Source organism: Geotrypetes seraphini, chromosome 5, assembly GCF_902459505.1.
Source record: "Geotrypetes seraphini chromosome 5, aGeoSer1.1, whole genome shotgun sequence".
NCBI classification, from domain to species: Eukaryota; Metazoa; Chordata; class Amphibia; order Gymnophiona; family Dermophiidae; genus Geotrypetes; species Geotrypetes seraphini.
Genome location: NC_047088.1, coordinates 247,717,578 through 247,745,462, shown reverse-complemented (window position 1 = coordinate 247,745,462; position 27,885 = coordinate 247,717,578). Strand labels below are relative to the sequence as shown.

At 47.1% G+C, this 27,885-nt stretch overlaps 1 protein-coding gene across 1 annotated transcript in view; it reads right to left on the bottom strand.

Annotated features, from left to right (window-relative positions):
- CCDC14 (coiled-coil domain containing 14) overlaps positions 1-27,885 on the bottom strand; it is a 172,560-nt gene that overhangs the window by 87,434 nt on the left and 57,241 nt on the right.

Here is a 27,885-nt window from a genome sequence, read left to right as displayed (position 1 = left end):
CAGAATGAAACGCAAGCCGCAAGCCAATTGGATAGAGTGCGTTTAGATACAGGATGACCCAACTTGTTAGGATCAAAGGACAAAAACAGTTGAGGAGATGATCTGTGAGGCTTAGTGCGGTCAAGATAGTAAGCCAGAGCACGTTTACAGTCCAAGGTATGCAAAGCTCACCTGGATGAGAATGAGGCTTTGGAAAAAAAACAGGTAGGACTATGGACTGATTAAGATGAAAGTCAGACACAACCTTAGGGAAAAACTTTGGATGTGTACGGAGAACCACCTTATCATGGTGAAAAACAGTGAAAGGTGGATCGGTCACTAGTGCGTGAAGCTCACTGACCCTCCTAGCAGAAGTGAGAGCTATAAGAAAAACCATTTCCAAGTAAGAAATTTGAAATGCACTGTGGCCAAAGGTTCAAAAGGAGGCTTCATTAAAGCAGACAGAACCACATTGAGATCCCAGACCACAGGAGGGGGCTTGAGAGGTGGTTTCACATTAAAAAGTCCCCTCATGAACCTAGAAACTAAAGGATGAGCCGAGAGGGGTTTTCCATGAATTGGCTCATGAAAAGCAGCAATGGCACTAAGGTAAACTCTGATAGAAGTAGATTTGAGACCAGAGTCGGACAAGGAAAGAAGATAGTCCAACACCAGTCCCACTGCTAGAGACATGGGATTATGGTGATGTAAGAGGCACCAGGAAGAAAACAGAGACCACTTCTGTTGATAACACTGGAGCGTGGCCGGTTTCCTGGAAGCATCAATGATGGAGCGGACAGGCTGAGAAAGGAGTGAGTGAGCTGAAGTCAGCCCGAGAGATACCAAGCTGTCAGGTGCAGAGACTGTAGGTTGGGATGTAGTAGGGTCTGCTGATGCTGAGAAAGCAGAGAAGGAAACAGTGGAAGAATTATAGGTTCCCTGGAACTGAGTTGAAGTAGAAGGGAATACCAATGTTGCCTGGGCCACCGTGGAGCGATGAGAATCATGGTGGCTCGTTCCCTCCAGAGCTTGAACAATGTGCGCAGCATGAGGAAATGCATATAGGAAGAGATTGGTCCAATCCAAGAGAAATGCATCGGGAGCCAGACGGTGAGGAGAGTAGAGTCTGGAGCAAAACAGGGGCAGCTGATGATTGTGAGGAGCTGCAAAGAGGTCCACCTGAGGAGTGCCCCTTTGATCGAAAATGGACTGGAGAGTCAAGGGGTCGAGAGTCCATTCGTGAGGTTGGAGAATTCTGCTGAGATTGTCTGCCAAGGAATTCTGCTCCCCTTGAATGTAGACAGCCTTCAGGAATAAATGATGAGCTGTCGCCCAAGACCAAATCCGTTGGGCTTCCTGACACAACAGGCGAGAGCCCGTCCCTCCCTGTTTGTTGATGTAGTACATTGCAACTTGATTGTCTGTGCAAATGAGAAGTACTTGAGGAAAGAGAAGATGTTGAAATGCCTTGAGGGCATAAAACATTGCTCGGAGTTCCAGGAAATTGATGTGGTGTTTCTGTTCCTGAGCAGTCCAAAACCCCTGAGTTTGGAATTCGTTCAAGTGAGCTCCCCAGGCATAAGGGGATGCGTCTGTGGTGATGACAAGATGATGAGGAGGTAAATGGAACAGTAGACCTCTGGATAGATTTGAAGATGTCAACCACCAAAGAAGCGACTGTCGAAGAGACGAGGTCACAGATATGTGTTGTGAGCAAGGATCCGTCGCTTGTGACCACTGAGTCGCTAGGGTCCATTGAGGGGTACGCAGATGGAGACGTGCGAAGGGGGTGACATGTACTGTGGAAGCCATGTGCCCCAAGAGCACCATCATGTGATTTGCAGAGATTGTAATCTGTTGAAACACCTGCTGACAGAGATGCAGGATGGTCTGAAGGCGGTTGGATGGAAGAAACGCCCTCATCAGAATAGTGTCCAGAATGGCTCCAATGAATTGAAGCCGCTGGGTCGGAATGAGATGCGACTTGGGTAGATTGATTTCGAACCCCAACAGTCGAAGGAAGTGAATGGTCTGATTGGTGGCAAGCAGAACCGCCTGAGGTGAATGAGCCTTGATCAGCCAGTCGTCCAGATAAGGGAATACTTGAAAATTGTGAGAGCTTAGATAGGCCGCTACCACAATCAGACACTTGGTGAACACCCTGGGAGAGGAGGCCAGACCGAAGGGTAGGACCTTGTACTGATAATGATGTTGATTGATGAGAAAGCGGAGATATTGCCTGGACGTCAGATGGATAGGAATATGTGTGTAAGCCTCTTTGAGATCGCGGGAGCATAGCCAGTCGCCCTGAGTGAGAAGAGGGTAGAGGGTGGCAAGAGAGAGCATTTTGAACTTCTCTTTGACCAAACATTTGTTGAGATCTAAGATGGGTCTGAGGTCTCCGGTCTTTTTGGGAACTAGAAAGTACCTGGAGTAAAATCCCTGACCTCGCTGATCTTGAGGAACTTCTTCGATGGCATTGAGAAGAAGGAGGGATTGAACCTCTTGAGCGAGAAGGAAGGACTGAGACTTGTTGGGAGCAGACTCTTTTGGCAGGCCTAACAGCGGAGGAGTCTGAAAATTGAGGGTGTAGCCGTGGGCTATGATCGAGAGCACCCACTGGTCGGTGGTGATTACTTCCCATCGAGAGTGAAAAATGTTTAATCGACCTCCTATGGGCTGTGGAAGAGGACAGGAGGGAGGAAGACTGGCAATGCCCTGGAGAAGGGAGTCAAAAGGGCTGAGTCGGCTTAGTCTGAGTGACAGGCTTGATGGCAGGTTGCTGTTGCTGACAAGCCTGTTGATGCTGTTGCCATTGCCTCCGAGGTTGAGGAGGATGAGGCTGAACCGGCCGAGCAGAAAACCGCCTCTGATATGAAGGTTGCTGTCTAAAAGGACGAGGAGGAGGAGGCTTCTTCTTATTTTTCAACAAGGTATCCCACCTCGTCTCATGGGCAGAGAGCTTTTGAGTGGTGGTATCCATAGACTCTCCAAACAGCTCGTCACCCAGGCAGGGAGCATTGGCAAGGCGGTCCTGGTGGTTCACATCAAGGTCTGAGACTCGAAGCCATGCTAAGCGTCTCATCGCCACAGACATAGCCGTGGCTCGGGATGTGAGTTCAAAAGTATCATAGATGGAACGGACCATAAACTTCCTGAGTTGCAGGAGACTGGAAGTGCATTGTTGAAATGCAGGAAGTTTGCGGTCAGGAAGATACTTTTGAAAAGAGGCCACTTGTTGAATCAGATGTTTCAGGTAAAAAGAGAAGTGAAACGCATAATTACCTGAACGGTTGGCTAACATTGCATTTTGGTAAAGTCTTTTGCCAAATTTATCCATGGCCTTGCCCTCTCTACCAGGAGGGACAGAGGCATACACACTAGAGCCTGCCGATTTTTTGAGGGTTGACTCCACCAGCAGAGATTCATGGGGCAGCTGGGGTTTGTCAAACCCTAGGGGCTTCCTAGGGGCTCCTGGAACGGTTAGAGGGGTTTCTAAATTTTTGTAAAAAGTTTCCCTCAGGATGTCATGGAGAGGCAACTTTAAAAATTCTTTAGGAGGCTGGTCAAAATCCAAAGCATCAAGAAATGCCTTGGATTTTTTAGAGTCAGACTCTAGGGGGATGGAAAGGGTGTCTGACATCTCCTTAAGAAACTTGGTGAAGGACGAGTGCTCTGGCTTACTAGCAGGATCCTGCACCGATGGATCATCCTCATCCAAAGAATAATCTGCCTCGGTACCGAGAGGGTCGTCAGAATCATCCCACAAATCAGGGTCCCGTACCGATGAAAGACGGCCCTGAGAAAGGGGAGTAGAAGGTTCGGCATGCTTGGTCTTGCGCACCGATTTACCTGATCGCATGGACACCGTACCGGGTGACTGTACAGCGGTACGGGTGTCAGAGAACGGTACCGGCTCAGAAGTCGAGTAAGCAGTGCGTCAAAGAGACTTCGGTTCCGCTGAGAGAACAGGCATAGAGACAGATTTTTGCGGTGCCGATAACGTCGATGCCGACAGAATAGGCTGTTCGAGAATCGGCACCGAAGGCTCAGTAGGTACCGACACTGGAAGGTGTGGAGTTAGTAGAGCCGGGAGCAAGTGTTGTAACTGTTCCTTAAGCTGGACCTGAAGGATGGATGCTATTCTGTCATCCAAAGACGGTCCCGATGGCACCGGTACCGCTTTTTTCTTGCTCGGTACCTGCGGTGCAGCTTGACGCTCAGGAGAAGTTGATGCCGATGAAGAGGCAGTGACTTCAATGGGAGCGGAGTGTTTGCGGGGCTGGCGCACAGTCTGCAGGACTTGACTCACTGCTTGTTCGACTGGCGGGCCAAGGACAGTAGGATATGGCTTCTTAGCCGGCTTACCTACAGGGTGCGACACCGAGGATGGATCTTGCGGCGTCAAAGTCACCGGTGCCGATTTGGAGGAAGTTGTCGGTGTCGATGTCGGGGGAACTTCCATGGCGGCACCGAAAAGAATCCGCTGTTGAATTTGGCGATTCTTTAGAGCAGTGTTTTTCAACCGCTGTTCCGCGGCACACTAGTGTGCCGCGAGATGTTGCCTGGTGTGCCGTACGGTCAGGGCCGCCATCAGAGCAGTAGCACAAGTCTAGGGAGAGGGGCGGTCCGCCCCACGTGGACAGGAGAGAGCTGGACGGGGGACCCGCGGAGTTCAATACATCTCGTCTTCTGTTTCTGCCTGCCCTGCAGCTAACATATAGCCGATCGCAAGCGTTCCCCGATGTCAGCGCTGACGTCGGAGGGAGGGCTTAAGCAAAGCCTGCCCTCCGACGTCAGCGCTGATGTCGGAGAATACTTCCGTTCGGCTATTTGTGCGCGGCAGGGCAGGCAGGAAGCAGAAGACAAGCCTCGCGGCTTGAGCTTCGTTTTGCTGAGAAAGATGCAAAGATGGGCTGAGAGGCAAACACGGAACACAAAAGGGGGGAGGGAGTGCGTTTTGGACACAAGGCATGAACTTGGGAGAGAGGAAGGGAGGGAAAGAGATGCTGAGGTGGGGGAGGGAATGGGTTTTTGGACACAGAAGAAATGGACTTGGGAGAGAGGAAGGGAGGGAAAGAGATGCTGAGGTGGGGGAGGGAATGCGTTTTTGGACACAGAAGAAATGGACTTGGGAGAGAGGAAGGGAGGGAAAGAGATGCTGAGGTGGGGGAGGGAATGCGTTTTTGGACACAGAAGAAATGGACTTGGGAGAGAGGAAGGGAGGGAAAGAGATGGTTGTGTACACGGGGAAAAGAAGAAAGGAGAATTTTTGGTCATAGGGAGGGAGTGAGGTACAGATAGTGGCATACCGGGGGGGGGGGGCGGTGTGCCCCACCCCGGGTTTACGTCCCAAGGGGGTGCACAGCTGGCCACCCTCCAGTGTTGTCTCTAGGCCGGCAAACTGTGGCTCTTTAGCCACTTGAGTGTCACCGCCGCCAACGGTGTTGTTGGCGGTGGCAGCATTATAAAATACTTTCTTTGTATTTGATTCCTATTCAAGAGAATTACTTTATATATAGTCAATATAGGCACAGAGTTAAATTTTTTAACATTTTCTAATGGTGGTGTGCCTCGTGATTTTTTTTCATGAAACAAGTGTGCCTTTGCCCAAAAAAGGTTGAAAAACACTGCTTTAGAGTTCTCTTTTGGAGAGAACTGCAGCGGGTGCATGTTTCAGCCCTATGGTCCGGACCCAGACACTGAAGGCACCACTTGTGTGGGTCGGAGAGGGAAATAGGACGTGCACACCGCTGACACTTCTTAAAACCCGGTGAAGGGGGCATGAAGGGAAAAACGGCCGTAGCAAAATCGAAGCCCGAGGCTTCGATGGTGCCAACAGGCCCCGCTGGGGCCGACCGGAAAAAAGTCGAAAAAAATTGACTTTTTTTTTTTTTTTTAGAAAAGAAAGAAAACAATAACGTGAATACTTCACGACAAGAAAAAAATGCGCGAGCGGGAAGGCGAGAAAAAATTGAAAAAATTTTCCAACAGCCGTTGGAAACACGTGTCTTCTTAGCTCCGCGGAAACTAAGAAACTGGGGACCGTGCGCCTTCGTCGGGCGGGAAGGCACTCACGCACGCATGGTGCGGCCTAACTAGAGCTTTCTAAGTTCTTAGAGTGCAATCACTCTAAAATTGTCCATACCGGGGCTCCGTCGGTGCCGTCACCCATCAGTCAAGAATATGCTGCCTGCTTGTCCTGGGATAACATAAGAATAGCTTTACTGGGTCAGACCAAAAGTCCATCAAGCCCAGTAGCCCGTTCTCACGGTGGCCAAACCAGGTCCCTAGTACCTGATCAAAACCCAATGAGTAGCAACATTCCATGCTATCGATCCAGGGTAAGCAGTGGCTTCCCTCATGTCCTTCTCAATAACAGACTATGGACTTTGCCTCCAAGAAATTGTCCAAACCTTTCTTAAAATCAGCTACGCTATCCACTCTTACCACAACCTCTGGCAATGCGTTCTAGAGCTTAACTATTCTCTGAGTGAAAAAATATTTTCTCCTATTGGTTTTAAAAGTATTTCCTTGTAACTTCATCGAGTGTTCCCTAGTCTTTGTAATTTTTGACGGAGTGAAAAATTGATCCACTTGTACCTGTTCTACTCCACTCAGGATTTTGAAGACTTCAATCATATCTCCCCTCAGCCATCTCTTTTCCAAGCTAAAGAGCCCTAATCTTTTTAGTTTTTCCTCATACGAGAGGAGTTCCATTCCCTTTATTATCTTGTATGCAAATTCTTTGAACCATTTCTAGTGCCGCTATATCTTTCTTGAGATAAGGAGACCAGAATTAAACGCAGTTCTCCAGGTGAGGTCGCACTACTGAAACAGCATTATAATCTTCTTAGTCTTGTTTATCATCCTTTTTCTAATAATTCTTAGCATCTTGTTGGCTTTTTTTAGCTAGTGCTGCACATTGGGCGGATGGTTTCAGTGTATTGTCTATGACACCCAGATCTTTTTCTTGGATGCTGACCCCCAATGTGGTCCCTAGCACCTGGTAACTATGATTTGGCTACTCTTCCCAATGTGCATTACTTTGCATTTGTCCACATTAATTTTCATCTGCCGTTCAGATGCCGAGTCTTCCAATTTCCTAAGGTCTGCCTGCAATTTTTCACAGTCTGCATGCGTGGAGCCATTTTGCAGCCGCTGCTGTCCCACCTCGAACCTGACTGAGACTCCGAGACTGCCTGCCCGCCGCGACTGCAAGCTTGCCTTGCAGACACCGACTCCATGCAGCTCCCGATTCACCATCTTACTGCTGGGCCGGGCGTGTGAGCTTGCTCCGCCCCCCAAACCCCTGCCGGGAGATCTAAACTAACAGCCTCAATCAACGGCGCGTGGAGCCATTTTGCAGCCGCTGCTGTCCCACCTCGAACCTGACTGAGACTCCGAGACTGCCTGCCCACCGCGACTGCAAGCTTGCCTTGCAGACACCGACTCCGTGCAGCTCCCGATTCACCATCTTACTGCTGGGCCGGGCGTGTGAGTTTGCTCCGCCCCCCAAACCCCTGCCGGGAGATCTAAACTAACAGCCTCAATCAACGGCGCGTGGCCGTTCGGCGCGCCGGCGAAGGCGCACGGCAAAGGTGCGTGCCTTGCGCCTTAGCACGCGCCTTTGCGAAGTGACCAAGCGAAGCACATCGCCGCCTCTCTACCCTACACCACCCTCATCCAACATCCAGATCAGACTCCAAGGCCCTTCAGCTGACCAGAGAGCCTCGTGCCAACGACTGCTTCCAAATTCCCAACCCCAACCGGGATACTCCCCCAACGGCGCAGACCGGTCTAGCAGCTAAGTATCTGCATGACTACCTCACCAACCTGCATGCTTTGAAAACACTCCCCCCCTGCATGACTTCAACCCCCCAACTGCATGCCTCAATCGCATGCCCTAGCCAACCTAAACAACTCTTCACAGTCTTACCTGTCTAGAGACTACCTAACTAAGAGACAACTCACTCTCTCTCCAACACGGACCCCTCCCAAGCCAACTGAAATCTCAGAAATCTTGTCTACTCCATCACCGGGCCATCCCTCCACCAGCCAGACCCATCAACCTCCGAATCTCTCTTACCAGTAACTGCAGTATCAATCTCCTCCAACTCCCTACATCTTCCTCAATTTACCCCCAGTTCCACCAATCTACCACTCCAATCCCAACCTAACCCTTCACCTCTCTCTACCCAATTCAGCAAGGCCCAACATGCCTAACTTCACAGGAAAACTGCTAACCCTCCTTCTTCTCTATCTACTCAGCATGAGAAACTGGATCACCAAAACCTTAGCATTCAAACCCATCCCCACCTACCTCACTTGGAACAGAGCCATCAAACCAGACAAACCACTCCCTCCCTCCAGTACCCTCCATGACTACAAGGAATCAGGTCCATTCCCGATCGCCGTAGTCAACACCACCCGACACTCCTCTAGACCAGTGATTCCCAACCCTGTCCTGGAGGAACACCAGGCCAATCGGGTTTTCAGGCTAGCCCTAATAAATATGCATGAGAGAGATTTGCATATGATGGAAGTGATAGGCATGCAAATTTGCTTCATGCATATTCATTAGGGCTAGCCTGAAAACCCAATTGGCCTGGTGTTCCTCCAGGACAGGGTTGGGAACCACTGCTCTAGACCAACGCAAAAAAGAAACAGATTCCAAAAAAATCTACCAAGCACACAGTCCATCATTCCTCCTGAACACCACACAATTTCGGGTGCCTATCTGAACATTCGCTCGGCTAGAAACAAAGCCCAACTGATTAATGACTGGCTAGAAGAAACCCATCTCGACATCCTACTCCTCACCGAAACATGGCTAATCTCCGATCAGGACACCATCATCAGAGACCTACTCCCTCCAAACTACAAAATCATTCCACTATCAAGAAACTTTAGAAGAGGAGGCGGACTAGCCATAATCCTCCGTGACCACTTCCAGTTTCAAATCCTCGATTCCAAACTGACCAACGCCCTGGAAATCCTCTCCTGCAAAATCTCCAAAGCTGACTGTAAAGACAATCTAACCATTACTCTATTCTACACCCCTCCCAGCAAATGGAACCAAGCCAAAGAAGACTTCTACGAATTCCTCCTCTCAAATTCCGTCGCGGGCACTCACAATCTTCTCGCAGGCGACGTCAATCTACACCTCGAACAGGAAGAGAATTCCAACGTGGCCGATCTCCTCTCCTTCCTAACATCCCTAGGTTTCTCTAAACCACCCCCTACAAAAACCCACGACAAAGGCCATCACCTAGATCTGATCTCTTTCCTCCCCAATACCCCTTCAATCCCCAGCATATACCTTAAAGAAGAAAACTGGACCACCACCCCCTGGTCTGACCACCTTCGATACAATTTCAAATTACACTGGCTCAAAAAACAACCCAAAAAACAACCAAGAACCATCCACAAAGAAAAAAAAATATGGTCCAGAGGCCAACTTAACCCTGAAGAATTCTGGTCCCACTACAACCCAACATCCACCCCAGACCCTGATCTTAATTTCATCTCAGACTGGAACAATTTCAGCAATAAGATCCTAAACTACATTGCTCCACTGAAACTTTACAAGAAAAAACACCGCTCCTCTGCTAATTGGTTCGACACAGACCTACTCGCCCTCAAACGAGAAGTACGCAAACTGGAAAGAACCTGGTGCAAATCAGGCACAAACACTGACAGACACTCCTGGCGAATTAAAGTTATAGAATACAAAAAAATGATCAAAGAAAAGCGCCACAAACACTACTCCCAATATACCAACACCCCATCCCTGAACACCAATAAACTATTCAGACTAGTTAACTCCTTATTTGACACCGCCCCACACAAAAGCTCCCCCACAGATCTACCACCCTCCCCGACAAATCTAGCCGACCACTTCGCCAACAAAATTCTTAATTTGAAACCAACGCCCACAACAACTAGCACCTACCCATATATCCACCTACCCTCTCCAGAAAACGATGGCTCACCTGCTGACATGACCTGGTCTCACTTCAAAAACCCAGAATAGAACCTATTTCTCAAGCTATACTCAAAATATTCCAAAACAAACTGCCTACTAGATAACTGCCCTCCATCCATCATGAAAACTGCCCCCCTCCCCTTCAAAGCTGAACTCTTCAACTGGGTCACCCTCTGCCTGTCTACTGGCCACTTCCCAAAGGAACTTGGCCACATCCTCGTATCTCCAATAATTAAAAACCCCAAAGAATCTCCCTCTGTAGCCTCCAACTACAGACCCATTGCCAATATCCCTCTTTTTCTTAAAATCATGGAAGGACTTGTCAACTACAACCTCATGTCACACCTAGAGGAATTTAACATCCTCCACGACTCCCAGTCTGGATTCCGCACTAACTACAGTACGGAAACCGTTCTTGCTTCACTAACCAATCACCTCCTCCAACTATTCTCACTGGGAAACAGTGCACTGTTACTCCAGTTTGACCTCAGCAGTGCCTTCGACCTAGTAGACCATGATATTCTGATTAGTTGCCTTGACTCCATTGGCATTTCCGGACAAGTACTAACCTGGCTCACAGGCTTCCTAAAAAACCGAACCTACCAAGTCCATAACGACGGAACCTTCTCCCACACCTGGAGCAACCCCTGCGGAGTTCCCCAAGGCTCCCCCCTATCCCCATCACTATTCAACGTCTATATGGCATCACTGGGACACCTGTTATCGAACCATAACCTGAAATCCTATATCTATGCAGATGACATCACAATCATCATACCTATCACCTCACTGTCACATGAGACAGAACATTACATCTCATCAGTCCTCACCATGGTAGAAAACTGGACCACACGCTTCAAATTAAAACTAAACCCAGAAAAAACCAAGTTCTTCCTAGCAAGTCCCAACCACAAACTAACGACCACCACCCTGCATCTCAATGGTTTAACTTATCCAATCAATTCCACTATAAAAATTCTTGGAGTCATCTTGGACCGATGCCTCACTTTGGAAGACCACACCAATGCCCAGGTCAAAAAATGCTTTCCCACCCTTTGGAAACTCCGTTCTATCAAACATTACTTTGATTTCCCCACCTTCAGGTTGCTGGTCCAATCCCTAATCCTAAATATCCTGGACTACTGTAACATCATATACCTGGGCTCCTACAAGAAAACCATTAAATGACTAAGATTCATCCAGAACACCGCCGTCCGCCTCATCTATGGGCTTAAAAAGTCAGACCACGTCAGCCCCTTCTACAGAAAACTTCATTGGCTACCGTTTGAAGCAAGGGTCATCTTCAAATTCGCCTGCCTCTGCTTCAAAACCCTATCTGGCTCAGCCCCGATATACCTGTCACACCACTTCGTCTTCCCAGGATCTAACCGAACACGCAATGTCCACCTGTTTGCCTATCCCTCCCCAAAAGGATGCATCTACAAAAGATTCTTGGACAAAACCCTCTCTTTCCAAGCAGGAAAATGGAATGACTGCTTGACCACCCTCATCTCTCTTGCCCCAACCTACCTATCCTTCAGGAAATCTCTCAAATCATACCTCTTTGATAAATTCCTCTAACTCCCGCCCTCCCAACCAAACTACTAATCTCAACCTCGCCTCCCTCCCTACCCTTCCCCCCCTCTTCCACGGTTATTGTTCACACACCCCCGTGCAACAGTTATCGGATCATTTTGTAATTGGCCACTGGTTTATACCATACACTTGATAACTAATTCTCTGTACCTTCATTGCATAACTACTGCTCTTCTCCTGTAATCTACTCTGAACTGTTTTTCTGATACTCTGTAACTTCGCTGTATATGTAGTCTCTTCTCCTGTAAACCGCTCTGAACTGTTTTGTGGTATTGCGGTATACAAAAATAAAGTTATTATTATTATTATTATTATTAATTTGAAAATACTTTATTAGAATTTTGAAAAGTAGTACAAGCAGAAAATGTGGATATCAACTCTCAAGCAAACTCCAGACACAGTAGCAAAACATAATAATGTCTCAATTACAAATCACAAAAGAGCAATAACAAACTTCAATACAAAGAAATGGATATCTTCTTCAATTGAATTCCACACCCCAATGCAGTAAGCTGAAAGCAGCCCACAATTGACAACCCCCTGTTGTTTCTTCAGGAAGTCGTCTCCACAGAACCAGTCCCCTTGATTCCCCCTCCCCCCCAGTAAACTTAAAGCAAAATGTCCACCTTGTCCATAATTACAGTCTAGGTCCGAACAGAAGAGAAATAATATCCGTGTCGTTTAGCACATAGTGTGGAACTTCAGAGACCAGTCCAAAATAGTAGGGGGCTCCATCTGCTTCCAGTGGCTAGCAATTAAACATTTAGCAGCCGCCAGTCCCCAGCGGCGAAGTTTAGTTTGCCAAGAATAATCACACACAGTATGTAAACCCAATAAACATTCCCATGGTGCCAAAGGGATCACCAGTTGTAATAGTTGTGATAAACAGCCTACTACACGTCTCCAAAAAAGCTGCAAAGGAGTAGTGTCCCACCAAACATGAAGAAAGGTGCCCAAAGCCACCCCACACCTCCAGCATAGTGCAGAAGTCCCAGGATACATTTTATGCAACCTAGCTGGTGTATAAATACCACCTAGGAAATATCTTATAAGCATTTTCCTGGATAAGAACACAATATGAGGCCTTTCCCACCTCTGTAGAAAGCTGGGTCCATTCCTGTTCTGAAAAGGAACATCCCAAATCCTGTTCCCATGCTGCTTTATATTGAGGGTGGAAGGAAGCAGAACCCCTAAAATATTGGTAAAGAACCAAAATGGGCCTAGGCAAACTCCTAAGCTTGATCCACAAATTTTCTAAAGGCGTGGAGGAGGTGTTCCATGTCGGAGTCCTCCAGCCAGTCACCTTATTCAAATATGTAGTGATGGACTCCAGGCGTACCCCCTCCACCTTCTCATATAAGTTGGAATAAAAAGATAGAAAAACCTGTCTGATGGCCCCATCGATGCATTGAGCAAGCCCTTCTGCATCCTGGATATGTATAAAGTTGGCTCTAGCTTGCCTCAATTTGATATATCGGGCCAGCCGCAAGCCAGATATACTCATACATGGTCTGAAGCAATCTCAATCTGTAAAAATCGATTCCCTCCATCTGCAGAGCTCATTGCGCATTTTCAGGAGCTGTTCATACACTCCTGGGTCTTGATGTCGTTGGTGCTTGCTGCCCAGATTGATTAAGCTCTCCCTAAGAAATAAAGCCTGGCTGTCTCTCGCTCGCTTAAGGCGAGCTCCCCATTTAATAAAGACTCCTCAGATTACAGCTTTAAGGGTTGGAATCACTAACCGTATCATTATCGTTATACTGCAAATATCAATCAATAACCTCTCCCACCTCCTGCAACACCTTGATATTCTTTAACAAGGACTAATTGAAGTTGCGGGCATCCCGTGTTTCCCAAAAGCCTGCACATGGCACCCAAATCGGAGCATGATCAGAAATCTCTATATATCTCAGCAGCCCGTATCCCCCCCCCCCCCCACACACTAATTACGGTGAATCCAAAGGCTATCAATCCTAGCATAGGACCCATGGACATGAGAATAGTGGGCATAAGCCCTCTGTGATGGGTGTAACAGACGCTAACAATCAATCAAACCCAGGGAGGACATTAATGCTAGAAAGGCCCGACAAGGGGCTCGTGAAGGTGTCCTAAGTCTCCCCTGAGAATGATCCAACTGCAATTCCGGAGTAAGATTAAAATCCTCCTCCCAAATATACCGACCCCACCACAAAATTCACCAAGTCTTCTTTAAGAGAGGTATAAAATGCTGCCTGATCCTCATTAGGTTCCTAAATATTAACCACAGAAATGGAGTGGCCCTGTAATGCCAGACATCTCCCCAATAGATCTCTATATACTTGCTGCACCACCAGACCTAATCCCTTACATATAAGAATTGCCAAGCCACCCACTTTTCTAGTAATCTTCCCACTTTGGTGTGTCCATACTTGTTCAAAATAGGGCGATTGTAACATTCCCACATCTCTGGGCCTCAGATGGGTCTCTTGAAGCATGCAAATATCCCACTTCATGCAAACCAATTCACAGTATACTAGTCTTCGTTTACCTGGACTGTTCATCCCATTGACATTCTAAGAACCAATATTAAGATGTTTACCATCACTCCCCCATCCCTCCTGCAGTATGCTGATCCCCGCTTCAAAGGACCAGCCAGTCAGTCAGTCGAAAATGAAATCTACCCCAGGTGACTATCCCAAACTCCTCTGCTTCCCCAAGCTCTATAACACAACAAGAAACGTCAGTACTAGTGAAGGAAAATTAAGCAAGTAAATAAACAGCATTAATTGCAAAACCAGCAATAAAGTGTAGACCCGAGACATCACACCACCCAGTGATGCTCCTGGTCCAAATTGTCACAGTAAGTCCAAAGTGTATCACTATGAGGGCTTCAGGTTGCCTTTTTTGCAGTGCGCTTTCCCGAGCGCAAAACTGTGGTCCATGTCCCACACTGTACCGAGGTACTAGCTGTGTCCAGCTCAGGAATGTTCACACAGCCTAACTCTCGCATTGCAGACCAGGCTTCCAACACTGTACTCACTCGCCGAGATCTCCCATTAACAATGAGCCATACTCCAAAGGGGAAAAGCCAGCAATATTTGTGTCCACCATCACACAAGACCTGAGTTACTTCTTTAAAGGCCTTGCGTTTCTGCAACGTGGACCAGGCCAGATCTTGAAATACTCCCACAGCCAATTCTTTCCAACGAAAATGGGCTGGCGCCTCGCCGCCTGCAAAACCCGCTCCTTCAGGGCAAAATCAGTAAAACAAGCTATGATGTCTTTAGTACCCTAGCCTCTAGCAGGTCCCAAGTTCCGATGTGCCCGCTGCAGCTGAATCTCATCGGGCACCGCTGCACCATCCGCACCAAGGAGACTTCGGCAAAACTCCGGCACTACAAGCCTGCAGTCGCGGTACACCTTCCCCTCCGGGATGCCTTTAAAACGCAGATTGCAGCGGCGCAATCTATTTTCAATATCTTCCACCTGCGCCTGTAAATCTTGTAGCTCCGTCGAGATGCAATCTGTCGATTCTTTAACGCCTGATACCGATGTGGACAACTTCTCCACGAGGTCTTCAGAAGCTGATACTCGGACCCCAAGCTCTCCCACATCAGCGCGAAACTGTCAATGCTGCCTTTACATCAACTCGCACCCCCACCATCTCCTCCTTCAGCTCCCTGAACCACATCTGTATGGTTTATTGCGCTTCCTCACCAAGCTCCAACGGAAGTGCCGCGGTCCCTGCATCCACGGACTCCGCCTGCATCAAGGGCCCCGCAGCCATCTTGGGCGGCTCCAAATAACTTCCCGACACTTTGCTCGCCGATTTCTCCCCTCCTTTGCCAAAGAATTTAAACTTTTCAAGCTTTTTCTGAGTCGCCATCACTATAGTAACCAATGAACGTCCCTATAGCTGAAGTAGCACTACACTGGAAGCTTTAAACTTCACTATTCACAGCGGCCCCAACGGAGCTTTCAATTCAGGCAGCCATGCACTAGGTTGACGTCACTTCCTCTCAGTCTGCATGCATTTTAACAACTTTGAACAGTTTAATGTCATTTGCAAATTTAATCACCTCTCTAGTCGTTCCAATTTATTTTATTTCTTCCATTTGTGCGTCGCATGTACCTATACAAGCTCTAGGTGACATTATAGAGAAAGGGGTTAGAAGAGGGAAGGAAACCTACCCTTTGTTTTCTGAATTTCCTAAGCCACAACTTGAACATGGATAAGAAGCAATGTTCACAGCCTCAAGGAAAGCAGTGCGCCACAGCCTCAAGGAAAGCAAACAAAATGTTGGGTATCATAAAAAAGGGTATCACGACCAGGTCGAAGGAAGTCATCCTGCCACTGTATCGCGCAATGGTGCGGCCGCATCTGGAATACTGTGTCCAGTACTGGTTGCCGTACCTCAAGAAGGACATGGCGTTACTTGAGGGAGTCCAGAGAAGAGCAACTAAGCTGATAAAGGGTATGGAAAATCTCTCATATACTGACAGATTGAAACAGTTAGGACTGTTCTCCCTGGAGAAGCGGAGACTTAAGGGAGACATGATAGAAACCTTCAAGATCCTGAAAGGCATAGAGAAAGTGGACATGGACAGATTTTTCAAACTAAGGACAACCACAAGTACAAGAGGGCACTCGGGGAAATTGAAAGGGGACAGGTTTAGAACAGACACTAGGAAGTTCTTTTTCACCCAGAGGGTGGTGGATACATGGAATGTGCTTCCAGAGGCTGTGGTAGACAGGAGCACTGTACAGGGATTCAAAGAAGGTTTGGATAGGTTCCTAGAGGAAAAAGGGATTGAGGGGTACTTCTTCCCCTATTTCACAAACCTACGGTGTTCCGCAAGGCTCCATTTTATCTCCACTCTTATTCAACATTTTTCTCTCTCCTCTTCTTACTTTAGCACAATCTATCGGATTCACAATCTTTGCCTACGCAGATGACATACAATTACTTCACCCTATCAATACCTCAAACACTTTGGAAATAGACGACATCAACAATAAACTAGATGCAATAAATGATTGGCTTTACACAAATAAACTCTCCCTTAATATTGATAAATCCTGCGGCCTTCTACTCCCAATCAACAACAGTGAGACTTTATCCGGTAAAATTTTCATCAAATCCATCCCTATAAAAATGGAATCAAAAATAAAACTTTTAGGAGTCATCATTGACAAAGACCTCACTTTTCATGACCACATCAGTTCGGTAGCAAAAATTTGTTTTTTTAAACTTCGCCTTATCCGTTCTCTCATTTCAATCCTAGATACGGATTCAATAAAGATTTTAATTCATTCTCTAGTTATCTCCCACCTCGACTATTGTAACTCTCTTTTCAATGGACTTCCCCAAAAAGAACTTCGTCGCCTACAAATAATTCAAAACACAGCAATAAAAATCATCTATAAAACTGGCAAATTTGACCATGTTACTCCACTCATGAAGGAAGCACACTGGCTCCCTATTACGCACTGGATCACCTATAAAACCATTCTGCTCACCTTTAAAATAAGACATTCCCACCTGCCTTTATATCTTGATAAACTTCTTATCCCACAATGCCCGACACGCTTACTGAGATCAGCAGACCAGAACCTTTTGTTAATCCCTTCCATAAAGGATCTTTTCTACACTAGAAAAATAAATTTCGCAGTAGTAGCTCCAACTCTGTGGAATGCACTGCCACAGCAACTCAGATTCGAACATCAACTTGATAAATTCAAGATAAGCCTGAAGACTTTCTTATTCAGCGACGCCTTCTCTTGCATTTAGACATCTTTCATTTTTATCTATTTTACTTTTTTTATTTTATTATTTTCTTTCTCTCTCTCCTTACTCAGCAAACCGCTTTTATAAAGCGATCCCACCCCATACGTTTTATCCCCTTCCTTCTCTCTCCTTTCTTCTTTTAACATGTAACTTTCCCCTCCCATCTCCCTTTTTCCCTCACTTTCATGTTTGTCCTGTTTATGTCCTTGATGTACACTTTATTATTTTCTAATTATTAATTACTTATTATTATTTTTTAAATTTTATTGTAAACCGGCCAGATACTTGCTGATGGTTGGTATATTAAAACTCAATAAACTTGAAACTTGATAGGTGTAGAGATGGGTTATAGGGATAGGAGTAGAGGTAAGTTATAGGAATAAGAGTAGAGATAGGTTGTAGAGCTAGTCAGGGACCACTGCTCAGGCAGTGGGCCTGATGGGCCGCCGCGGGAGCAGACCGCTGGGCAAGATGGACCTCTGGTCTGCCTCAGCGGAGGCAACTTCTTATGTTCCTATGTTCAAGTTGTGGATTAGAAAATGCTTCCTATCCTATGACTCTTTAATTTTCTCAGGAGCCTCAAGAGGAATTTTCTCAAAAGCGTTCTGAATATCTAGATATAATACATCAACAGCTCATCTTCATCCATGTTTATCACACCTTCAAAGAATTCAAGCAAATTGAGGAGGCAAGACCTCCCTTGGCTGAACCCATGCTTATTCTGTCCCATTAAATCATATAAGAACATACATTTACCACAATTTTATTTTTTTTAATAATAATTTCCACCACTTTGCTCGGCACTAAAATCAGGCTTACCAGTCTGTAATTTCCTGATCTGCCCTGAACACTTAAAAAAACAAACAAACCCAAAAATCAGTGTCGCATTGGACACCCTCCCATCTTCAGGTACTACAGATGATTTTAGCAATAGGTTACAGATCACTTACAGCAGATCAGCAATTTCATGTTTGAGTTCTTTCAGTACCATGTGATATATTCCATCTGGTCCAGGTGATTTATCACTCTAACTTGTCATTTTATCTTAGTACATCTTCCAGGTTCACCAAGATTTCTTTCAGTTCCTCATCATTCCTCTTGAAAACTATTTCCGGTTCAGGTAGATTTCTTACATCTTTTTCCATAAAGACCAAAGCAAAGAATTCAGCCTCTCCGCTATGGCCTTATCTCCCTGAGCACCTCTTTTGCTCCTTAATCATCCACAGTACCACAGATTTCCCCTCATAGGTTTTCTGCTTCTGATGTACCTAAAAAAAATTGTTACTATGAGTTTTTGCCTCTTTGGCAAGTTTCTCTTCATATACTTTTTTAGCTTTCTTTATCAATGCTTTGCATATAACTTGCTAGTGCTTATGACAAAGCCAACATATTTAGTCAAGGGAAATCTTGTCTCACTAATTACTACATTCCTTCAAAGGGGTGAATAAACATGTGGATAAAAAGGTGAACCTGTCAATATTATGTACTTCTTGAAAGACATCTGAGGAAATCAAAGTCATGGGATAGGAGGTAATGTCCTATTATGGATTAAGAGTTAGTTAATAATATAAGAACATAAGAATAGCCTTACTGGGTCAGACATAATATAACATAACAAAATGCTTATATGCTGCAGCTATCTCTCGGTTCAGTGCGGTTAACAAAAGATAAATTACTGAACATTCACAGTATGATCACATCAAATTATTCAAAATATTTGCCAAACAAAAATGTTTTTGGGCATTTTCTAAGAGACTGATAAGAAATAGAAATTGTCACAAGATTACCAATTTGTTTGTCCCACATTCCAGCCCGATACAATAAAAATTTACTAAAGAATTGTTTATAAATACATCCTTTGAAAGATGGAAAAAAAATCAAAGAATCAAAGTTCACGCAAACATTTCCTGTTAGCAAATTCAAAGTGATCGAGAAAGTAACTAGGTACTAACCCACTCAAGGCCTTAAAACATCACAACCAAACTTAAATATCATGCTTGCCTCAACTGACAACCAATGTAATCTATGATAATACTAAAACACACAATCTGATTTTTTCAATCTGAAGATCAGGCGAGAATGGTATTCTGAATGACCTGCAACCATTTTATGTTTTTCTTACAAATCTTTAAATAAATGCTACAATAATCCAAGGTACTTAAAATGAGAGATTGCACCAATAACCTAAAGGTGGGAAGCTCAAAGTATAGCTTAATTGTTCTTAGCTTCCAAAATAGAAAACATTATTTTCTAACAAGAAAGTTAATATGGAAATCAAATAATAATTTATGATCAAGGTAGACTGCCAAAATTTTAATAACTGGTAAAATAGGATAAATTATACCATTTAATTTTATAGAATCTTCCTTGATCATATCAGATGGTGAACTAAACTAAACTAAACTAAACCTTAAGTTTATATACCGCATCATCTCCACGGATGTGGAGCTCGGCACGGTTTACAAGAACTTAAAATATAGGAAGAGTAGGAAAAAAAAAAAGGTTTACATGAACTTATATATAGAAGAGAAGCCAGGTTTTCAGTGGCTTGCGGAATAATTGGAGGGAGCCCAGGTTCCGCAGCGGGGTAGTAAGGTCGTTCCAAAGACCTGAGATTCTGAAGAGAAGGGATTTTCCTAGTTTGCCTGCATAGCGAATACCGTGTAGAGAGGGGAAGGATAGTTTATACCTTTGGGCGGGTCTGGTAGAGTCAGGACTCGAGGAGTTATAAGATAATGGGATTAAGGGAGGAAGTATGCCGTGAATGATCTTAAAAGCCAGGCAGGAGCATTTGAAATGGATTCTGGAAATCACTGGGAGCCAGTGAAGTTTGGCTAGGAGTGGGGAGTTTTGTCACTCTGGATTAATTTTCAACCTGGAATCTATCATCCATGTTTCTATAGTTTCCAGGATGAAATGAATAAGTGATAATGTATCTTTTGTAAAGTATTTCAACGGAACTACCAGTATTATAGTAATATCGTTCACATAACTATGTTTTATTCCTAAGAAGGAAAGCTTGAATCCCAGAGAAGCTAAATAAAGGTTGAAAAGTGTAAGGGATAAAGGGGAGCCCTGAGGTACCCCGCATGAGTTTTTCTACTTATGAGAAAAGGAGTTATCTAAATGCACTTGATAAGTATGGTTTTCCCAAAAAACCATAAACCAATTTAAGACATTACCAGATACTCCAACAGCTTCAAGACATCTCAGTAAGGAATTCTATGAGCGTCAGAGCAGTTACTGCCGCTGCCGGTGCTAAAACCCACGCTACGCTTTAGGATAGGAGGGGGTTAATGATTTTCTTGAACAATTTACACTTTTACATTTTTCTCAGTCAGGCTTTCGTTCTTACAATAGTACAAAAACAAAGTTGGCATCTTTTCTTGATTTTCTTTACCAGGTGTTTAGGTAAGTGCTTTAGTTATGCAATTTGATCTCGGTAGTGCATCTGATTTGGTAAATCATCAAATCTTGCTGAGATGTCTTGACGCTAAAGGAGTATCCTGAAGTATGGACTGGAGCCATTCCTCGAGGCCAAGAGTGGGTCCGATGCAGGGACTACTGAGAAGTCATCATCAAATCAAGAGCAGGGTCCTAGGTTCAGAGAGACTGACAGGTTGGTATCACTACCACGAAGCAGTCCTCATGGCACAGATGCTTCTCGGGTGGTGGAGAAGCCCAATACTCCAGATCTCCTGACACAATGTGTTAAAGGAACGATGCTGGCGCTTCTTTGACTTTGCTTAGTGCCCAGCATCAAAATCCCTTAGTGCAATGCGAAATCCAGACATCTCCAAGGTGTTGGGTCTGAGAGTGTTGGGTCTGAGAATGTTCAGCCTGCAGGCATCCTACAGGCAATCTCAATATCAAAGCATGTGGAGATGTCCTCTGTGTCCATGTGTCACCAGTGTTCTGTGCATCTTCAGAAGCCATGAGGACCACTGTCTCCATAGCAATGTGGAAGAATCAGATTGACAGATGCCAAAAGTTTCTTATGCCTCACTTCTCTAGACTTTTGGATTGTCTTCTACATTTGGCACAAACAGGACACTATGGAGGTGCGATCATGACTCTCTAAACACATTAGGCACATATCACTTGTGTCAGCTACAGACATGGTTCTTGAGCAAAGGGAGCACTTCTTAAACCTACTGTCAGGATTCTGAGACATGTGGGGAAGATAGTCACAGCAAAATCAAATGGCTCAATGGTGAAGAAAGGCAAAACAAAAAAGTGCTCTCTCATGAGAAAATGAGGAGAATCCAACTGGGAGCCCGACACAGGAGAGCCGACTTTGCAAGCCATCTTCACCGGAGGAGCCTGCCTTCTCCTCCGGCCCCCCCCTGCATCGAGGTGAGGAGCGTGGGAGCCCTGCTCCGCCCCCCTCCCGACACAGGAGAGCCGACTTTGCAAGCCATCTTCACCGGAGGAGCCTGCCTTCTCCTCCGGCCCCCCCTGCATCGAAGTGAGGAGCGTGGGAGCCCTGCTCCGCCCCCCTCCCGACACAGGAGAGCCGACTTTGCAAGCCATCTTCACCGGAGGAGCCTGCCTTCTCCTCCGGTCCCCCCTGCATCGAAGTGAGGAGCGTGGGAGCCCTGCTCCGCCCCCCTCCTGACACAGGAGAGCCGACTTTGCAAGCCATCTTCACCGGAGGAGCCTGCCTTCTCCTCCGGCCCCCCCTGCATCGAGGTGAGGAGCGTGGGAGCCCTGCTCCGCCCCCCTCCTGACACAGGAGAGCCGACTTTGCAAGCCATCTTCACCGGAGGAGCCTGCCTTCTCCTCCGGCCCCCCCTGCATCGAGGTGAGGAGCGTGGGAGCCCTGCTCCGCCCCCCTCCCGACACAGGAGAGCCGACTTTGCAAGCCATCTTCACCGGAGGAGCCTGCCTTCTCCTTCGGCCCCCTCTGCATCTAGGTGAGGAGCGTGGGAGCCCTGCTCCGCCCCCCTCCCGACACAGGAGAGCCGACTTTGCAAGCCATCTTCACCGGAGGAGCCTGCCTTCTCCTCCGGCCCCCGCTGCATCGAGGTGAGGAGCGTGGGAGCCCTGCTCCGCCCACCTCCCGACACAGGAGAGCCGACTTTGCAAGCCATCTTCACCGGAGGAGCCTGCCTTCTCCTTCGGCCCCCCCTGCATCGAAGTGAGGAGCGTGGGAGCCCTGCTCCGCCCCCCTCCCGACACAGGAGAGCCGACTTTGCAAGCCATCTTCACCGGAGGAGCCTGCCTTCTCCTCCGGCCCCCCCTGCATCGAGGTGAGGAGCATGGGAGCCCTGCTCCGCCCCCCTCCCGACACAGGAGAGCCGACTTTGCAAGCCATCTTCACCGGAGGAGCCTGCCTTCTCCTTCGGCCCCCCCCCTGCATCGAGGTGGGGAGAGTGGGAGCCCTGCTCCGCCCCCCTCCCGACACAGGAGAGCCGACTTTGCAAGCCATCTTCACCGGAGGAGTCTGCCTTCTCCTCCGGCCCCCCCTGCATCGAGGTGAGGTGCGTGGGAGCCCTGCTCCGCCCCCCTCCCGACACAGGAGAGCCGACTTTGCAAGCCATCTTCACCGGAGGAGCCTGCCTTCTCCTCCGGCCCCCCCTGCATCGAGGTGAGGAGTGTGGGAGCCCTGCTCCGCCCCCCTCCCGACACAGGAGAGCCGACTTTGCAAGCCATCTTCACCGGAGGAGCCTGCCTTCTCCTCCGGCCCCCCCTGCATCGAGGTGAGGAGCGTGGGAGCCCTGCTCCGCCCCCCTCCCGACACAGGAGAGCCGACTTTGCAAGCCATCTTCACCGGAGGAGCCTGCCTTCTCCTCCGGCCCCCCCTGCATCGAGGTGAGGAGCGTGGGAGCCCTGCTCCGCCCCCCTCCCGACACAGGAGAGCCGACTTTGCAAGTAATCTTCACCGGAGGAGCCTGCCTTCTCCTCCGGCCCCCCCTGCATCGAGGTGAGGAGCGTGGGAGCCCTGCTCCGCCCCCCTCCCGACACAGGAGAGCCGACTTTGCAAGCCATCTTCACCGGAGGAGCCTGCCTTCTCCTCCGGCCCCCCTGCATCGAGGTGAGGAGCGTGGGAGCCCTGCTCCGCCCCCCTCCCGACACAGGAGAGCCGACTTTGCAAGCCATCTTCACCGGAGGAGCCTGCCTTCTCCTCCGGCCCCCCCTGCATCGAGGTGAGGAGCGTGGGAGCCCTGCTCCGCCCCCCTCCCGACACAGGAGAGCCGACTTTGCAAGTCATCCTTCTTTTCAGAAAGGGCCGCTCTGACATACCCTGCCTGGCCCAAACCCCCCTTTCTTACACTACTTAACCATCTTACAGGACAGTATCTACTTGCTCCGATATCATCCAGTTGTCTACTTTCCAGCATACCGTGTTCTCCAGTTGTTCTCATTCTTACCTCATTTATTGTTGTTTAAATACCACCTGTTATTCCTGCACGTTATTATCCTGCTACCAAGTATAATTTTGCAGCCGCTCTGACTCTTACCCCACCTACCACTGTCCATCCAGTTCCTAGCCTAGCAGATCACCCAGCTCTCTCTCCTGTCACTTTCCAGTTTAGATAGCATAGCTCACCCTCCGCTAAGGATTGGGCTCCATGCCAACCCTCTTCCTCTTCTGATACAAATTGCCTAGCACTCCCCCCGACAAAGCTCTTCCATAAAAAAAAAAAAAATCACCATGAAGCCGCCTTTTTGGCTCCTTCTCCTCCTGCTCTGCTCTTCTCCCTACACCACCCCCTGCTTGAAACCTCCTTCCCCTAACCTTCCCGACCCCTCAACTGACTTTAACTTCTGTCCTGGCCTCAAAATCCCCATGTTACTACACTCCAGAAACCATCCCTCCAAAAAAAAATCCTTGAAGAGTCAACCACACATCCTTAAAGCCTGATCCCTCCGCCAACCTCCCTAACCTTGCCTCTGACTCGCTCACCCCAGTCCCAACACTCTATTGCAAAGCCAGATCCGCTTGCAATAAGATTTAAATTCTGAAGGATCTTCTCGAGGACTCTGACCCGGGATTCCTATGCATCACAGAATCCTGGATCACGAAAGATGACATATTTACACAAAATGAACTCTGCTCCCACGGCTACCAAGGTCTGTTTTCTCCCAGAACTAACCGAATAGGAGGCGGTCTGGCACTAATTTACAAATCATTCTTCGATGTCCAGCTCATTGAAAAGAGCTGCCACACCTCTCTAGAATACATGTTGGCCTCGGTCAACGATAAACTCCAACCTCACCCACTGGGTATCCTACTTCTTTACCGCCCACCTACCCCTTGGAACAAATCCTCTGATCTCGTTCTCGAAACCATATCAAACGCCTTCCTCAAATTCCAAAGACTCTTGATCATTGGGGACTTCAATCTCCACCTTGACGACAATACCAACAAGGATACGATCGAACTGAAGAGCTTCCTCACCTCTCTCGGTTTTTCACCCCCTTCACCATCCCCATCCCATGAAAAAGGACACACTCTAGACCTTATTACTTTCCTTGATCTTACCGCCTACAAAACCTCAGCCGGTGACACCCGCTGGGAACAGGTCCCCTGGTCTGACCACTTCCTTGGGACCTTCTCCCTCCCCATTTTCATGTCGCATCTCAGGGCACCTCCCCTCTCCTCTAATTCCATCACCTTTCGCAAAAAAATTTCAAGCGACCTGTTCTGGATAAAATTTCTCAAACAACTCTCCTCCGCTCCTAAGCCTGCAGTCCCTGAATCCAACTGGCATAACTGGACCGCCCTCTCTGAATCCACCTACCACTCCCTCGCTCCCCTTTCCACCAAATCTATCTCTTACCCTCGCAAAGCCCCCTGGTACCTCCCTTATCACAGAGAACTAAAGCAGAAATGTCGAGCTCTGGAGCGCAAATGGAAAAAATCTAACTCCCCTTCAGATAAACAATCCTGGAGAGCCAACATTAAGCACTACAATTCAGCATTATAAAAAGCAAGAAAGAACTTCTATGGCGAGAAAATCTCCAGATCCAATAACCAGAGTAGTACACTTTTCAAAATCTGGCGCTCTCTAACCTCCAAAAAAAGACTCCACCTCTCTCCCCTCCTCTCCCTCAGCCGATGTTCTAGCAAAATTCTTCAATGAAAAGGTCACTACCTTATGATGCTCCTTCCCACCTGCAGTCTCCTACAACTCCCTCACTGACCCCAACCCTACTCTATTGGCCTCTAGCGCTATCCCAGCTGACAGACTCTGGGCTGCCTTTGACCAAGTATCCGATTCCATCATCCTCAAACTCTGTCTCAAAATGAAATCCTGCAATTGTTCTTTAGACCCTTTCCCCTCCTACGAGGAAATACCCACTCAAGCCATCTCTTCCATTACCAAACTCCTAAACTCCGCTCTACATTCGGGCCTTTTCTCCCCAGAAATGGGCCATATCGCTTTAACCCCTCTACTGAAAAAACCCGACCTCGACCCTTCCACTCCATCCAGCTATCGCCCTTTAGCAAATATCCCTCTCCTAACCAAGATGCTCGAGTCCATCATATCGACTCAACTCTCATCCTACCTAGAGAAATTCTCCATTCTCTTACCCTACCAATATGGCTTTCGCCCCAATTTCAGCACCGAATCCCTACTGACCTCCCTAATCTCCAAGGTTCAACAACTTCACTCCCATAACAAGTTCGCCGTCCTCCTGCAATTTGACCTCTCTGCCGCTTTCGACGTTGTTCACCACGACATTCTACTTTACCAACTTTCCGAGATTGGCATCACCTCTACAGTCCTTGAATGGTTCTCAAAATTCCTTCGTTCCCGTTCCTACATTGTCAACATGAACGGCACCTCATCCTCCCCCTGGATACCAATCTGTGAAGTCCCGCAAGGTTCACCTCTATCTCCTATCCTTTTCAACATTTATATGTCCTCCCTAAAACTCCTCCATCTATCCCCCCTTGAAACAATTTACACCTATGCTGACGACATCCTTGTCCTTCTCGAGACCGACTCGAACCTCACTGATCTCTCAGTGAACATATCCTCCTGTATCTCAAACCTCCAATCTTGGGCACACACTGTCCAAATGAAATTGAATGAATCCAAGACAAAACTACTTTGGCTTGGCCCTAAATTAGTTCAGCTACCCCCCTCAATCCCACTGTCCTCCGGCTCCACTCTGCAGCTCGAATTCTCCAGCAAGGTCCTGGGCGTCATCATTGATTCTACATTGTCCTTCAACGACCACCTCAATTCCCTGGTAAAAAAATGCTATTTCAGCCTTCACATGCTGAGGTCAGTAAGATCCTGTTTCCATCAAAAACATTTTGCCGTTCTCATCCAATCCATCATCCTCTCCAGACTGGACTATTGCAATTCCATCTTCATTTGCCTAACGAAGAAAAACCTCCACAGACTCCAACGGATCCAAAATGCCGCGGCCAAGCTTATCTTTGCTAAAAGTAAATTCGATCACGTCTCACCACTCCTTTTCATGCTTCACTGGCTTCCGATAATTTTCAGAGTCCACTTCAAATGCATCTGCCTAACTTTCAAGATCCTCCACGGCATCCTTCCTCCATTAATTCCACTTTCCTGGAATTCCTCGAATCTTAGTACCACCAGACCTACCCAAAAATCGAAACTATCCTTCCCCTCATTAAAAGGCATTTCCCTCCTCTTCAGATTCACCGAGCTCTGGAATAACCTTACCTCCCCCCTTCGGAACCTAAGTGCTCTCCAACCCTTCCGTAAACATCTGAAAACCTGGCTTTTCTCAAAAATCTAACTCTCCCTCCTCATCTGACATCCTAGCTCTCTAACATTCTTCTTTCCTCCGATCTTCATCTAACCTTTTCCCTGGAGTTCCTTTCTCATTACAATCCCTGTAAACCGTGCCGAGCTCCATGACCATGGAGATGGCGCGGTATACAAACCTAAGGTTTAGTTTAGTTTAGGCCCAAAATGGCCACAGGCCATGAAAATAGAAAGAACAATAAAGTAACAAAATTGCTAGTCAAAAAAGGAGGAAAGGGAGAAAACACAACAAAATCCCACTTACCACTCACAGAACAATGTAGGAATACAATACAACACAATACAAATAGTCTTATATTCCGCAATCACCATTCTACTACTGTGAGGGGATCTTTCAAAGTGCAGGATTTCTGTGTTCATTGAATCTTTCAAAATGCAGAAATTCAGCAAACAGGTCTCTGATGTCATAGTACCAGGGAAACTGTCTGCACATTATATAGACTCCTCCCACTGCCAAGAGCAGAGAGCTACTATTGGCTGTTTAGATTCACAGTTGTTTTTTTCAGCCTGAGAAACAGTGTAGAGAAAAGACAGAAAGCAGTTGGTGTGAGAAGGGGAAGTGAGCAGTTGGGAGTAGGGAGAAACAGTTTTTCTCTCTCTCTGGTTAATAGTTTTGTGGGAGCTGGTAGAAAATTTCTCTAAGCAGCTCGTTACCTCTATACATATAGTTCTGGGGATCAGCTTCCCAGAACCCTGAATAGATTGGTAAAGGGAGACTTTCTATTTACCCTCTTTTTACCTGCTAGTGTTCTTCTGGCCTGCCTTCTGTGCACATAACCAGTCATAAGGT